Here is a 16,085-nt window from a genome sequence, read left to right on the forward strand (position 1 = left end):
AGGCCAGGATGTTGCCAACAAGTAGGCGAAAAATGCGAAGGTACGAGCCAGATGAGGGCAAATCCCAGACCTAACTCAGCCATAACCGGCGTTATCCTCCAAAATATTAATCGCACCCAGGTTTAATTGACTGCTTCGGTGTGGAACCACATTACTACGTGATCCCAACCAGAAAAAGCCCAGGATCTCGCCAACAGTTAGGCAAAAAATACGAAGGTACGAGCCAGATGATTGCCAATACCAGAACTAACCCATAAATAACCAGCGTTATCCTCTAAAATATTAATCGCAACCAGGTTTAATTGACTGTTTCGGTGTGGTACCGCATTACTACGTAATACAGACCAGAAGAAGGCCAGGATCTGGCCAACAAGTATGCGAGAAATGTGAAAGTACGAGCCAGATGAGGGCAAATCCTAGAGCTAACCCAAACATGACCAGCGTTATCCTCCAAAATATTAATCGCAACCAGGTTTAATTGACTGTTTCGGTCCGGTACCGCATTAGTACGTGATCCAAACCAGAAAAACGCCACAATCTGGCCAACAAGTATGCGAGAAACGCGACAGTATGAGCCAGAGGAATGCATACACCAGAACTAACGAGACATAACCGGTGTTATCCTCTAAAATATTAATCGGAACCAGGTTTAAATGAATGTTTCACTGTGGTACCAAATTACTACGTGGTCCAAGCCAGAAAAAGGCCACGATCTGGCCAACAAGTATGCGAGAAACGCGAAAGTATGAGCCAGAGGATTGCATATACCAGAACTAACCGAGACATAACCGGCGTTATCCTCTAAAATATTAATCGGAACCAGGTTTAAGTGAATGTTTCACTGTGGTACCAAATTACTACGTGGTCCATACCAGAAGAAGCCCAGGATCTTGCCAACAAGTAGGCGAAAAATGCGAAGGTACGAGCCAGATGAGGGCAAATCCCAGACCTAACCGACTCATAACCGGCGTTATCCTCCAAAATATTAATCGCACCCAGGATTAATTGACTGCTTCGGTGTGGAACCACATTACAACATGATCCAAACCAGAAAAAGCCCAGGATCTCGCCAACAATTAGGCAAAAAATTCGAAGGTACGAGCCAGATGATTGCCAATACCAGAACTAACCCATAAATAACCAGCGTTATCCTCTAAAATATTAATCGCAACCAGGTTTAATTGACTGTTTCGGTGTGGTACCGCATTACTACGTAATACAGACCAGAAGAAGGCCAGGATCTGGCCAACAAGTATGCGAGAAATGTGAAAGTACGAGCCAGATGAGGGCAAATCCTAGAGCTAACCCAAACATGACCAGCGTTATCCTCCAAAATATTAATCGCAACCAGGTTTAATTGACTGTTTCGGTCCGGTACCGCATTAGTACGTGATCCAAGCTAGAAAATGGCCAGCATCTTGCCAACAAGTAGGCGAAAAATGCGAAGGTACGAGCCAGATGAGGGCAAATCCCAGACCTAACCGACTCATAACCGGCGTTATCCTCCAAAATATTAATCGCACCCAGGTTTAATTGACTGCTTCCGTGTGGGACCACATTACTACGTGATCCAAACCAGTAAAAGCCCAGGATCTCGCCAACAATTAGGCAAAAAATTCGAAGGTACGAGCCAGATGGTTGCGAATACCAGAACTATCCCAGACATAACCAGCGTTATCCTCTAAAATACTAATCGGAACCTGCTTTTATTGACTGTTCCAGTGTGGTACCACATTACTACGTGATCCAAACCAGAAGATGCCCAGGATCTGGCCAACAAGTATGCGAACAATGCGAAAGTACGAGCCAGATGATTGCAAATACCAGAACTAAACCCAAACATGACCAGCGTTATCCTCCAAAATATTCATCGCAACCAGGTTTCATTGACTGCTTCGGTATGGAACCACATTACGACGCGATCCAAACCACAAAAAACCCAGGATCTGGCCAACAAGTACGCGAAAAATGCGATAGAACGAGCCAGATGATTGCAAATACCAGAACTAACCCATAAATAACCAGCGTTATCCTCTAAAATATTAATCGCAACCAGGTTTAATGGACTGTTTCGGTGTGGTACCGCCTTACTACGTAATACAGACCAGAAGAAGGCCGGGATCTGGCCAACAAGTATGCGAGAAATGCGAAAGTACGAGCCAGATGAGGGCAAATCCCAGACCTAGCCCAGACATAACCGGCGTTATCCTCTAAAATATTAATCGCAACCAGGTTTAATTGACTGTTTCGGTGTGGAACCACATTACTACGTGGTCCAGACCAGAAAAAGCACAGGATCTGGGCAACAAGTATGCGAAAAATGCGATAGTACGAGCCCGATGATTGCAAATACCAGAGCTAACCCAAACATGACCAGCGTTATCCTCCAAAATATTCATCGCAACCAGGTTTCATTGACTGTTTCGGTGTGGTACCGCATTACTACGTGATACAGACCAGAAAAAGGCCATGATCTGGCCAACAAGTATGCGAAAAATACGAAAGTACGTGACAGATGAGGGCAAATCCCAGACCCAACCGAGTAATAACCGGCGTTATCCTCTAAAATATTAATCGCAACCAGGTTTAATTGACTGTTTGAGTGTGGTTCCACATTACTACTTGGTCCAAACCAGAAAAAGGCCAGGATCTGGCCAACAAGTATGCGAAAAATGCGAAAGTACGAGCCCGATGATTGCAAATACCAGAGCTAACCCAAACATGACCAGCGTTATCCTCCAAAATATTCATCGCAACCAGGTTTCATTGACTGCTTCGGTGTGGAACCACATTACGACGGGATCCAAACCACAAAAAGCCCAGGATCTGGCCAACAGGTACGCGAAAATTGCGGGAGTATGGGCCAGATGATTGCAAATACCAGAACTAAACCATAAATAACCAGCGTTATCCTCTAAAATATTAATCGCAACCAGGTTTAATTGACTGTTTCGGTGTGGAACCACATTACGACGGGATACAAACCCGAAAAAGCCTTGGATATGGCCAACAAGTATGCGAGAAATGCGAAAGTACGAGCCAGATGAGGGCAGATCCCAGACCTAAACCAGACATAACCGGCATTATCCTCCAAAATATTTATCGCAACCAGGTTTAATTGACTGTTTCGGTGTGGAACCACATTACTACGTGAAGCAAACCAGAAAAAGCCCAGGATCAGGCCAACAAGTATGCGAAAAATGCGAAAGTACGAGCCAGATGGTTGCAAATACCAGAACTAACCGAGACATAACCGGCGTTATCCTCTAAAATATTAATCGGAACCAGGTTTAAATGAATGTTTCACTGTGGTACCAAATTACTACGTGGTCCATGCCAGAAAAAGGCCAGGATGTTGCCAACAAGTAGGCGAAAAATGCGAAGGTACGAGCCAGATGAGGGCAAATCCCAGACCTAACTCAGCCATAACCGGCGTTATCCTCCAAAATATTAATCGCACCCAGGTTTAATTGACTGCTTCGGTGTGGAACCACATTACGACGGGATCGAAACCACAAAAAACCCACGATCTGGCCAACAAGTACGCGTAAATTGCGAAAGTATGAGCCAGATGATTGCCAATACCAGAACTAACCCATAAATAACCAGCGTTATCCTCTAAAATATTAATCGCAACCAGGTTTAATTGACTGTTTCGGTGTGGTACCGCATTACTACGTAATACAGACCAGAAGAAGGCCAGGATCTGGCCAACAAGTATGCGAGAAATGTGAAAGTACGAGCCAGATGAGGGCAAATCCTAGAGCTAACCCAAACATGACCAGCGTTATCCTCCAAAATATTAATCGCAACCAGGTTTAATTGACTGTTTCGGTCCGGTACCGCATTAGTACGTGATCCAAGCCAGAAAATGGCCAGCATCTTGCCAACAAGTAGGCGAAAAATGCGAAGGTACGAGCCAGATGAGGGCAAATCCCAGACCTAACCGACTCATAACCGGCGTTATCCTCCAAAATATTAATCGCACCCAGGTTTAATTGACTGCTTCCGTGTGGGACCACATTACTACGTGATCCAAACCAGTAAAAGCACAGGATCTCGCCAACAATTAGGCAAAAAATTCGAAGGTACGAGCCAGATGATTGCAAATACCAGAACTATCCCAGACATAACCAGCGTTATCCTCTAAAATACTAATCGGAACCTGCTTTTATTGACTGTTCCAGTGTGGTACCACATTACTACGTGATCCAAACCAGAAGATGCCCAGGATCTGGCCAACAAGTATGCGAACAATGCGAAAGTACGAGCCAGATGATTGCAAATGCAGAACAAAACCCAAACATGACCAGCGTTATCCTCCAAAATATTCATCGCAACCAGGTTTCATTGACTGCTTCGGTATGGAACCACATTACGACGCGATCCAAACCACAAAAAACCCAGGATCTGGCCAACAAGTACGCGAAAAATGCGATAGAACGAGCCCGATGATTGCAAATACCAGAGCTAACCCAAACATGACCAGCGTTATCCTCCAAAATATTCATCGCAACCAGGTTTCATTGACTGCTTCGGTGTGGAACCACATTACGACGGGATCCAAACCACAAAAAGCCCAGGATCTGGCCAACAGGTACGCGAAAATTGCGGAAGTATGGGCCAGATGATTGCAAATACCAGAACTAAACCATAAATAACCAGCGTTATCCTCTAAAATATTAATCGCAACCAGGTTTAATTGACTGTTTCGGTGTGGAACCACATTACGACGGGATACAAACCCGAAAATGCCTTGGATATGGCCAACAAGTATGCGAGAAATGCGAAAGTACGAGCCAGATGAGGGCAGATCCCAGACCTAAACCAGACATAACCGGCATTATCCTCTAAAATATTAATCCCAACCAGCTTCTATTGACTGTTTCAGTGTGGTGCCACATTACTACGTGATGCAAACCAGAAAAAGCCCAGGATCTGGCCAACAAGTATGCGAAAAATGCGAAAGTACGAGCCAGATGAGGGCAAATCCCAGACCTAGCCCAGACATAACCGGCGTTATCCTCTAAAATATTAATCGCAACCAGGTTTAATTGACTGTTTCGGTGTGGTACCGCCTTACTACGTAATACAGACCAGAAGAAGGCCGGGATCTGGGCAACAAGTATGCGAGAAATGCGAAAGTACGAGCCAGATGAGGGCAAATCCCAGACCTAGCCCAGACATAACCGGCGTTATCCTCTAAAATATTAATCGCAACCAGGTTTAATTGACTGTTTCGGTGTGGAACCACATTACTACGTGGTCCAGACCAGAAAAAGCACAGGATCTGGGCAACAAGTATGCGAAAAATGCGATAGTACGAGCCCGATGATTGCAAATACCAGAGCTAACCCAAACATGACCAGCGTTATCCTCCAAAATATTCATCGCAACCAGGTTTCATTGACTGTTTCGGTGTGGTACCGCATTACTACGTGATACAGACCAGAAAAAGGCCATGATCTGGCCAACTAGTATGCGAAAAATACGAAAGTACGTGACAGATGAGGGCAAATCCCAGACCCAACCGAGTAATAACCGGCGTTATCCTCTAAAATATTAATCGCAACCAGGTTTAATTGACTGTTTGAGTGTGGTTCCACATTACTACTTGGTCCAAACCAGAAAAAGGCCAGGATCTGGCCAATAAGTATGCGAAAAATGCGAAAGTACGAGCCCGATGATTGCAAATACCAGAGCTAACCCAAACATGACCAGCGTTATCCTCCAAAATATTCATCGCAACCAGGTTTCATTGACTGCTTCGGTGTGGAACCACATTACGACGGGATCCAAACCACAAAAAGCCCAGGATCTGGCCAACAGGTACGCGAAAATTGCGGAAGTATGGGCCAGATGATTGCAAATACCAGAACTAAACCATAAATAACCAGCGTTATCCTCTAAAATATTAATCGCAACCAGGTTTAATTGACTGTTTCGGTGTGGAACCACATTACGACGGGATACAAACCCGAAAAAGCCTTGGATATGGCCAACAAGTATGCGAGAAATGCGAAAGTACGAGCCAGATGAGGGCAGATCCCAGACCTAAACCAGACATAACCGGCATTATCCTCCAAAATATTTATCGCAACCAGGTTTAATTGACTGTTTCGGTATGGAACCACATTACTACGTGAAGCAAACCAGAAAAAGCCCAGGATCAGGCCAACAAGTATGCGAAAAATGCGAAAGTACGAGCCAGATGGTTGCAAATACCAGAACTAACCGAGACATAACCGGCGTTATCCTCTAAAATATTAATCGGAACCAGGTTTAAATGAATGTTTCACTGTGGTACCAAATTACTACGTGGTCCATGCCAGAAAAAGGCCAGGATGTTGCCAACAAGTAGGCGAAGAATGCGAAGGTACGAGCCAGATGAGGGCAAATCCCAGACCTAACTCAGCCATAACCGGCGTTATCCTCCAAAATATTAATCGCACCCAGGTTTAATTGACTGCTTCGGTGTGGAACCACATTACGACGGGATCGAAACCACAAAAAACCCACGATCTGGCCAACAAGTACGCGTAAATTGCGAAAGTATGAGCCAGATGATTGCCAATACCAGAACTAACCCATAAATAACCAGCGTTATCCTCTAAAATATTAATCGCAACCAGGTTTAATTGACTGTTTCGGTGTGGTACCGCATTACTACGTAATACAGACCAGAAGAAGGCCAGGATCTGGCCAACAAGTATGCGAGAAATGTGAAAGTACGAGCCAGATGAGGGCAAATCCTAGAGCTAACCCAAACATGACCAGCGTTATCCTCCAAAATATTAATCGCAACCAGGTTTAATTGACTGTTTCGGTCCGGTACCGCATTAGTACGTGATCCAAGCCAGAAAATGGCCAGCATCTTGCCAACAAGTAGGCGAAAAATGCGAAGGTACGAGCCAGATGAGGGCAAATCCCAGACCTAACCGACTCATAACCGGCGTTATCCTCCAAAATATTAATCGCACCCAGGTTTAATTGACTGCTTCCGTGTGGGACCACATTACTACGTGATCCAAACCAGTAAAAGCACAGGATCTCGCCAACAATTAGGCAAAAAATTCGAAGGTACGAGCCAGATGAATGCAAATACCAGAACTATCCCAGACATAACCAGCGTTATCCTCTAAAATACTAATCGGAACCTGCTTTTATTGACTGTTCCAGTGTGGTACCACATTACTACGTGATCCAAACCAGAAGATGCCCAGGATCTGGCCAACAAGTATGCGAACAATGCGAAAGTACGAGCCAGATGATTGCAAATGCAGAACAAAACCCAAACATGACCAGCGTTATCCTCCAAAATATTCATCGCAACCAGGTTTCATTGACTGCTTCGGTATGGAACCACATTACGACGCGATCCAAACCACAAAAAACCCAGGATCTGGCCAACAAGTACGCGAAAAATGCGATAGAACGAGCCCGATGATTGCAAATACCAGAGCTAACCCAAACATGACCAGCGTTATCCTCCAAAATATTCATCGCAACCAGGTTTCATTGACTGCTTCGGTGTGGAACCACATTACGACGGGATCCAAACCACAAAAAGCCCAGGATCTGGCCAACAGGTACGCGAAAATTGCGGAAGTATGGGCCAGATGATTGCAAATACCAGAACTAAACCATAAATAACCAGCGTTATCCTCTAAAATATTAATCGCAACCAGGTTTAATTGACTGTTTCGGTGTGGAACCACATTACGACGGGATACAAACCCGAAAAAGCCTTGGATATGGCCAACAAGTATGCGAGAAATGCGAAAGTACGAGCCAGATGAGGGCAGATCCCAGACCTAAATCAGACATAACCGGCATTATCCTCTAAAATATTAATCCCAACCAGCTTCTATTGACTGTTTCAGTGTGGTGCCACATTACTACGTGATGCAAACCAGAAAAAGCCCAGGATCTGGCCAACAAGTATGCGAAAAATGCGAAAGTACGAGCCAGATGAGGGCAAATCCCAGACCTAACTCAGACATAACCGGCGTTATCCTCTAAAATATTAATCGCAACCAGCTTCTATTGACTGTTTCAGTGTGGTGCCACATTACTACGTGATGCAAACCAAAAAAAGCCCAGGATCTGGCCAACAAGTATGCGAAAAATGCGAAAGTACGTGCCAGATGAGGGCAAATCCCAGACCTAACTCAGCCATAACCGGCGTTATCCTCCAAAATATTAATCGCAACCAGGTTTAATTGACTGTTTCGGTGTGGAACCACATTACTACGTGATGCAAACCAGAAAAAGCCCAGGATCTGGCCAACAAGTATGCGAAAAATGCGAAAGTACGAGCCAGATGGTTGCAAACACCAGAACTAACTCAAACATGACCAGCGTTATCCTCCAAAATATTCATCGCAAGCAGGTTTCATTGACTGCTTCGGTGTGGAACCACATTACGACGGGATCGAAACCACAAAAAACCCATGATCTGGCCAACAAGTACGCGAAAATTGCGAAAGTATGAGCCAGATGATTGCAAATACCAGAACTAACCGAGACATAACCGGCGTTATCCTCTAAAATATTAATCGGAACCAGGTTTAAATGAATGTTTCACTGTGGTACCAAATTACTACGTGGTCCATGCCAGAAAAAGGCCAGGATGTTGCCAACAAGTAGGCGAAAAATGCGAAGGTACGAGCCAGATGAGGGCAAATCCCAGACCTAACTCAGCCATAACCGGCGTTATCCTCCAAAATATTAATCGCACCCAGGTTTAATTGACTGCTTCGGTGTGGAACCACATTACTGCGTGATCCCAACCAGAAAAAGCCCAGGATCTCGCCAACAGTTCGGCAAAAAATTCGAAGGTACGAGCCAGATGATTGCAAATACCAGAACTAACCCAGACATAACCAGCGTTATCCACTAAAATACTAATCGGAACCAGCTTTTATTGACTGTTTCAGTGTGGTACCACATTACTACGTGATCCAAACCAGAAGAAGCCCAGGATCTGGCCAACAAGTACGCGAAAATTGCGGAAGTATGAGCCAGATGATTGCAAATACCAGAACTAAACCATAAATAACCAGCGTTATCCTCTAAAATATTAATCGCAACCAGGTTTAATTGACTGCTTCGGTGTGGTACCGCATTACTACGTGATCCAAACCAGAAAAACGCCACGATCTGGCCAACAAGTATGCGAGAAACGCGAAAGTATGAGCCAGAGGATTGCATATACCAGAACTAACGTGACATAACCGGCGTTATCCTCTAAAATATTAATCGGAACCAGGTTTAAATGAATGTTTCACTGTGGTACCAAATTACTGCGTGGTCCAAGCCAGAAAAAGGCCAGGATCTTGCCAACAAGTAGGCGAAAAATGCGAAGGTACGAGCCAGATGATGGCAAATCCCAGAACTAACCGAGACATAACCGGCGTTATCCTCTAAAATATTAATCGGAACCAGGTTTAAGTGAATGTTTCACTGTGGTACCAAATTACTACGTGGTCCAAGCCAGAAAAAGGCCAGGATCTTGCCAACTAGTAGGCGAAAAATGCGAAGGTACGAGCCAGATGAGGGCAAATCCCAGACCTAACCGACTCATAACCGGCGTTATCCTCCAAAATATTAATCGCACCCAGGATTAATTGACTGTTTCGGTGTGGTACCGCATTACTACGTAATACAGACCAGAAGAAGGCCAGGATCTGGCCAACAAGTATGCGAGAAATGTGAAAGTACGAGCCAGATGAGGGCAAATCCTAGAGCTAACCGACTCATAACCGGCGTTATCCTCCAAAATATTAATCGCACCCAGGTTTAATTGACTGCTTCCGTGTGGGACCACATTACTACGTGATCCAAACCAGTAAAAGCCCAGGATCTCGCCAACAATTAGGCAAAAAATTCGAAGGTACGAGCCAGATGATTCCAAATACCAGAACTATCCCAGACATAACCAGCGTTATCCTCTAAAATACTAATCGGAACCTGCTTTTATTGACTGTTTCAGTGTGGTACCACATTACTACGTGATCCAAACCAGAAGATGCCCAGGATCTGGCCAACAAGAATGCGAACAATGCGAAGGTACGAGCCAGATGATTGCAAATACCAGAACTAAACCCAAACATGACCAGCGTTATCCTCCAAAATATTCATCGCAACCAGGTTTCATTGACTGCTTCGGTATGGAACCACATTACGACGGGATCCAAACCACAAAAAACCCAGGATCTGGCCAACAAGTACGCGAAAAATGCGATAGAACGAGCCAGATGATTGCAAATACCAGAACTAACCCATAAATAACCAGCGTTATCCTCTAAAATATTAATCGCAACCAGGTTTAATGGACTGTTTCGGTGTTGAACCACATTACTACGTGGTCCAGACCAGAAAAAGCCCAGGATCTGGGCAACAAGTATGCGAAAAATGCGATAGTACGAGCCCGATGATTGCAAATACGAGAGCTAACCCAAACATGACCAGCGTTATCCTCCAAAATATTCATCGCAACCAGGTTTCATTGACTGTTTCGGTGTGGTACCGCATTACTACGTGATACAGACCAGAAAAAGGCCATGATCTGGCCAACAAGTATGCGAAAAATACGAAAGTACGTGACAGATGAGGGCAAATCCCAGACCCAACCGAGTAATAACCGGCGTTATCCTCTAAAATATTAATCGCAACCAGGTTTAATTGACTGTTTGAGTGTGGTTCCACATTACTACTTGGTCCAAACCAGAAAAAGGCCAGGATCTGGCCAACAAGTATGCGAAAAATGCGAAAGTACGAGCCCGATGATTGCAAATACCAGAGCTAACCCAGACATAACCAGCGTTATCCTCTAAAATACTAATCGGAACCAGCTTTTATTGACTGTTTCAGAGTGGGACCACATTACTACGTGATCCAAACCAGAAAAAGCCCAGGATCTGGGCAACAAGTATGCGAAAAATGCGAAAGTACGAGCCCGATGATTGCAAATACCAGAGCTAACCCAAACATGACCAGCGTTATCCTCCAAAATATTCATCGCAACCAGGATTCATTGACTGCTTCGGTGTGGAACCACATTACGACGGGATCCAAACCACAAAAAGCCCAGGATCTGGCCAACAGGTACGCGAAAATTGCGGAAGTATGGGCCAGATGATTGCAAATACCAGAACTAACCCAGACATAACCAGCGTTATCCTCTAAAATACTAATCGGAACCAGCTTTTATTGACTGTTTCAGTGTGGGACCACATTACGACGGGATCGAAACCACAAAAAACCCATGATCTGGCCAACAAGTACGCGAAAATTGCGAAAGTATGAGCCAGATGATTGCAAATACCAGAACTAACCGAGACATAACCGGCGTTATCCTCTAAAATATTAATCGGAACCAGGTTTAAATGAATGTTTCACTGTGGTACCAAATTACTACGTGGTCCATGCCAGAAAAAGGCCAGGATGTTGCCAACAAGTAGGCGAAAAATGCGAAGGTACGAGCCAGATGAAGGCAAATCCCAGACCTAACTCAGCCATAACCGGCGTTATCCTCCAAATATTAATCGCACCCAGGTTTAATTGACTGCTTCGGTGTGGAACCACATTACTACGTGATCCCAACCAGAAAAAGCCCAGGATCTCGCCAACAGTTAGGCAAAAAATTCGAAGGTACGAGCCAGATGATTGCAAATACCAGAACTAACCCAGACATAACCAGCGTTATCCACTAAAATACTAATCGGAACCAGCTTTTATTGACTGTTTCAGTGTGGTACCACATTACTACGTGATCCAAACCAGAAGAAGCCCAGGATCTGGCCAACAAGTACGCGAAAATTGCGGAAGTATGAGCCAGATGATTGCAAATACCAGAACTAAACCATAAATAACCAGCGTTATCCTCTAAAATATTAATCGCAACCAGGTTTAATTGACTGTTTTTGTGTGGTACCGCATTACTACGTAATACAGACCTGAAGAAGGCCAGGATCTGCCCAACAAGTATGCGAGAAATGCGAAAGTACGTGCCAGATGAGGGCAAATCCCAGACCTAACCCGGACATAACCGGCGTTATCCTCTAAAATATTAATCGCAACCAGGTTGAATTGACTGTTTCGGTGTGGTACCGCATTACTACGTGATCCAAACCAGAAAGAGCCCAGGATCTTGCCAACGATTAGGCGAAAAATGCGAAGGTACGAGCCAGATGATTGCAAATCCCGGACCTAAACCAGACATAACCCGCATTATCCTCTAAAATATTAATCGCAACCAGCTTCTATTGACTGTTTCAGTGTGGTGCCACATTACTACGGGATGCGAACCAGAAAATGCCAAGGATCTGGCCAACAAGTATGCGAGAAACGCGAAAGTATGAGCCAGAGGATTGCATATACCAGAACTAACGAGACATAACCGGCGTTATCCTCTAAAATATTAATCGGAACCAGGTTTAAATGAATGTTTCACTGTGGTACCAAATTACTACGTGGTCCAAGCCAGAAAAAGGCCAGTATCTTGCCAACAAGTAGGCGAAAAATGCGAAGGTACGAGCCAGATGAGGGCAAATCCCAAACCTAACCGTCTCATAACCGGCGTTATCCTCCAAAATATTAATCGCACTCAGGTTTAATTGACTGCTTCGGTGTGGAACCACATTACTACATGATCCAAACCAGAAAAAGCCCAGGATCTCGCCAACAATTAGGCAAAAAATTCGAATGTACGAGCCAGATGATTGCAAATACCAGAACTAACCCAAACATGACCAGCGTTATCCTCCAAAATATTCATCGCAACCAGGTTTCATTGACTGCTTCGGTGTGGAACCACATTACGACGGGATCCAAACCACAAAAAACCCAGGATCTGGCCAACAAGTACGCGAAAAATGCGATAGAACGAGCCAGGTCAGGGCAAATCCTAGACCTAACCGAGACATAACCGGCGTTATCCTCCAAAATATTAATCGCAACCAGGTTTAATTGACTGTTTCGGTCCGGTACCGCATTAGTACGTGATCCAAGCCAGAAAATGGCCAGCATCTTGCCAACATGTAGGCGAAAAATGCGAAGGTACGAGCCAGATGAGGGCAAATCCCAGACCTAACCGACTCATAACCGGCGTTATCCTCCAAAATATTAATCGCACCCAGGTTTAATTGACTGCTTCCGTGTGGGACCACATTACTACGTGATCCAAACCAGTAAAAGCCCAGGATCTCGCCAACAATTAGGCAAAAAATTCGAAGGTACGAGCCAGATGATTCCAAATACCAGAACTATCCCAGACATAACCAGCGTTATCCTCTAAAATACTAATCGGAACCTGCTTTTATTGACTGTTTCAGTGTGGTACCACATTACTACGTGATCCAAACCAGAAGATGCCCAGGATCTGGCCAACAAGAATGCGAACAATGCGAAAGTACGAGCCAGATGATTGCAAATACCAGAACTAAACCCAAACATGACCAGCGTTATCCTCCAAAATATTCATCGCAACCAGGTTTCATTGACTGCTTCGGTATGGAACCACATTACGACGGGATCCAAACCACAAAAAACCCAGGATCTGGCCAACAAGTACGCGAAAAGTGCGATAGAACGAGCCAGATGATTGCAAATACCAGAACTAACCCATAAATAACCAGCGTTATCCTCTAAAATATTAATCGCAACCAGGTTTAATGGACTGTTTCGGTGTGGTACCGCCTTACTACGTAATACAGACCAGAAGAAGGCCAGGATCTGGCCAACAAGTATGCGAGAAATGCGAAAGAACGAGCCAGATGAGGGCAAATCCCAGACCTAGCCCAGACATAACCGGCGTTATCCTCTAAAATATTAATCGCAACCAGGTTTAATGGACTGTTTCGGTGTGGAACCACATTACTACGTGGTCCAGACCAGAAAAAGCCCAGGATCTGGGCAACAAGTATGCGAAAAATGCGATAGTACGAGCCCGATGATTGCAAATACGAGAGCTAACCCAAACATGACCAGCGTTATCCTCCAAAATATTCATCGCAACCAGGTTTCATTGACTGTTTCGGTGTGGTACCGCATTACTACGTGATAGAGACCAGAAAAAGGCCATGATCTGGCCAACAAGTATGCGAAAAATACGAAAGTACGTGACAGATGAGGGCAAATCCCAGACCCAACCGAGTAATAACCGGCGTTATCCTCTAAAATATTAATCGCAACCAGGTTTAATTGACTGTTTGAGTGTGGTTCCACATTACTACTTGGTCCAAACCAGAAAAAGGCCAGGATCTGGCCAACAAGTATGCGAAAAATGCGAAAGTACGAGCCAGATGATTGCAAATACCAGAACTAACCCAGACATAACCAGCGTTATCCTCTAAAATACTAATCGGAACCAGCTTTTATTGACTGTTTCAGAGTGGGACCACATTACTACGTGATCCAAACCAGAAAAAGCCCAGGATCTGGGCAACAAGTATGCGAAAAATGCGAAAGTACGAGCCCGATGATTGCAAATACCAGAACTAACCCAGACATAACCAGCGTTATCCTCTAAAATACTAATCGGAACCAGCTTTTATTGACTGTTTCAGTGTGGGACCACATTACGACGGGATCGAAACCACAAAAAACCCATGATCTGGCCAACAAGTACGCGAAAATTGCGAAAGTATGAGCCAGATGATTGCAAATACCAGAACTAACCGAGACATAACCGGCGTTATCCTCTAAAATATTAATCGGAACCAGGTTTAAATGAATGTTTCACTGTGGTACCAAATTACTACGTGGTCCATGCCAGAAAAAGGCCAGGATGTTGCCAACAAGTAGGCGAAAAATGCGAAGGTACGAGCCAGATGAAGGCAAATCCCAGACCTAACTCAGCCATAACCGGCGTTATCCTCCAAATATTAATCGCACCCAGGTTTAATTGACTGCTTCGGTGTGGAACCACATTACTACGTGATCCCAACCAGAAAAAGCCCAGGATCTCGCCAACAGTTAGGCAAAAAATTCGAAGGTACGAGCCAGATGATTGCAAATACCAGAACTAACCCAGACATAACCAGCGTTATCCACTAAAATACTAATCGGAACCAGCTTTTATTGACTGTTTCAGTGTGGTACCACATTACTACGTGATCCAAACCAGAAGAAGCCCAGGATCTGGCCAACAAGTACGCGAAAATTGCGGAAGTATGAGCCAGATGATTGCAAATACCAGAACTAAACCATAAATAACCAGCGTTATCCTCTAAAATATTAATCGCAACCAGGTTTAATTGACTGTTTTTGTGTGGTACCGCATTACTACGTAATACAGACCTGAAGAAGGCCAGGATCTGCCCAACAAGTATGCGAGAAATGCGAAAGTACGTGCCAGATGAGGGCAAATCCCAGACCTAACCCGGACATAACCGGCGTTATCCTCTAAAATATTAATCGCAACCAGGTTGAATTGACTGTTTCGGTGTGGTACCGCATTACTACGTGATCCAAACCAGAAAGAGCCCAGGATCTTGCCAACGATTAGGCGAAAAATGCGAAGGTACGAGCCAGATGATTGCAAATCCCGGACCTAAACCAGACATAACCCGCATTATCCTCTAAAATATTAATCGCAACCAGCTTCTATTGACTGTTTCAGTGTGGTGCCACATTACTACGGGATGCGAACCAGAAAATGCCAAGGATCTGGCCAACAAGTATGCGAAAAATGCGAAAGTACGAGCCAGATGGTTGCAACTACCAGAACTAACTCAAACATGACCAGCGTTATCCTCCAAAATATTCATCCCAAGCAGGTTTCGTTGACTGCTTCGGTGTGGTACCGCATTACTACGTGATCCAAACCAGAAAAACGCCACGATCTGGCCAACAAGTATGCGAAAAATGCGATAGAACGAGCCAGGTCAGGGCAAATCCTAGACCTAACCGAGACATAACCGGCGTTATCCTCCAAAATATTAATCGCAACCAGGTTTAATTGACTGTTTCGGTCCGGTACCGCATTAGTACGTGATCCAAGCCAGAAAATGGCCAGCATCTTGCCAACATGTAGGCGAAAAATGCGAAGGTACGAGCCAGATGAGGGCAAATCCCAGACC

The sequence above is a fragment of the Colletes latitarsis genome, chromosome 1 (genome assembly GCF_051014445.1).
Source record: "Colletes latitarsis isolate SP2378_abdomen chromosome 1, iyColLati1, whole genome shotgun sequence".
Classification (NCBI taxonomy): domain Eukaryota; kingdom Metazoa; phylum Arthropoda; class Insecta; order Hymenoptera; family Colletidae; genus Colletes; species Colletes latitarsis.